Genomic DNA, 1413 nt, shown 5'->3' on the forward strand with positions numbered 1-1413 from the left:
TTGGCACAGGACAGAGCGGAGTTTAGGGCTGTTGTACATAGGGTCGCTATGAGTCGCAGGCGACTCGACGGCACATAACAACAACAACAACATCCTGAATTCTATATTTCTTGTACTAATTCACAGGTCACCTTCTATTCCAGAGCTCCAGCAAGGATCTGTTACTGCTCTTTTCATCTTCTGATTTATACATTATTAGCCTCTAGAATTTCCATCGTTTCCCCATCATCTCAGCAGTGAGAAACTTCCACACGAATCTTTTCACTAACTTGTTCCTAAGAATATTTTCATCAGCATCATTTCCCTTCTCCCTCAACCCTTTCATCCCTATGATCCTCTAATTTCCCTCAAATGGAAAGATTTACAATTTCCCTTTAGTGTAGTCTTAGTTTTCTACTACGTTTAGTAGATAAGCGTCAATGAGTAGAAAGCTTCAACAAACAAAGATTTATTATCTTACAGTTTACATGGCTAGAGTTCAAATTCAGCATGCCAGCTCTATGGGAAGACCTTCTCTCTCCACCCGATCTGGAGGAAGGTCCTTGTGTCCTTTAGTTTATATAAACTTGGCATTCCTTGAATATTTTGTTATATTTTGCCTTTTCCTCTGTCAGGGTCAAGGAATCATCTAGTCCACGGACCTGTGTCTCAAATGCCACACTCCACTTCTGGTGCTTGGTTCTTGGTGGTAGTGAAGTGTCCCCTCATGGCTCTCTTTCCTCTGCTCTTACCTCTTGTGAGATAGGCCACACCCAAAGGAAACGCCTTTACATTAGATTACAGCTGAGATAGATTAAAAAGTGTTACAGCCCACTCTGTGGTGTCAACAGCTTATTTATTCAAAATTGTTTTCTGATCTATTGATAGACTGACTTGGTCACTGGATGAGTGTGCACATGTAAATGGGGTGTGTTGTCTGTTTGCGCAAGGATGTTGAGTGGATTCAGTGGCAGACTTTGAGAATCTCTCCACCAGAAAAGAAGAAGTAGAGAGTACTACATGTTCCCTTTGGGATCAGAGATTCTTGTAACAGCCAGGTCTACAGAAGAGCAACAGCAGCAGCCACAGCAGAGAACCAGTGACCTGAACTGAGACAGAGCTGACCAGAGACTGCTGTCTAACAGAACCTGACCAGAGACTGCTGTCTAACAGAACCTGACCAGAGACTGCTACCTAACAGAACCTGACCAGAGACTGCTGTCTAACAGAACCTGACCAGAGACTGCTACCTAACAGAACCTGACCAGAGACTGCTACCTAACAGAACCTGACCAGAGACTGCTACCTAACAGAACCTGACCAGAGACTGCTGTCTAACAGAACCTGATCCAGAAGCTTTGCTCCAGCTCGCTGGACAAACTGGGGGTGTTGTTGTTATGTGCCGTCGAGTCGTTTGCGACTCATAGCGACCCT

The sequence above is a fragment of the Elephantulus edwardii genome, unplaced genomic scaffold (genome assembly GCF_000299155.1).
Source record: "Elephantulus edwardii isolate Elephantulus edwardi_28Jun2011 unplaced genomic scaffold, EleEdw1.0 scaffold00004, whole genome shotgun sequence".
Lineage (NCBI taxonomy): Eukaryota > Metazoa > Chordata > Mammalia > Macroscelidea > Macroscelididae > Elephantulus > Elephantulus edwardii.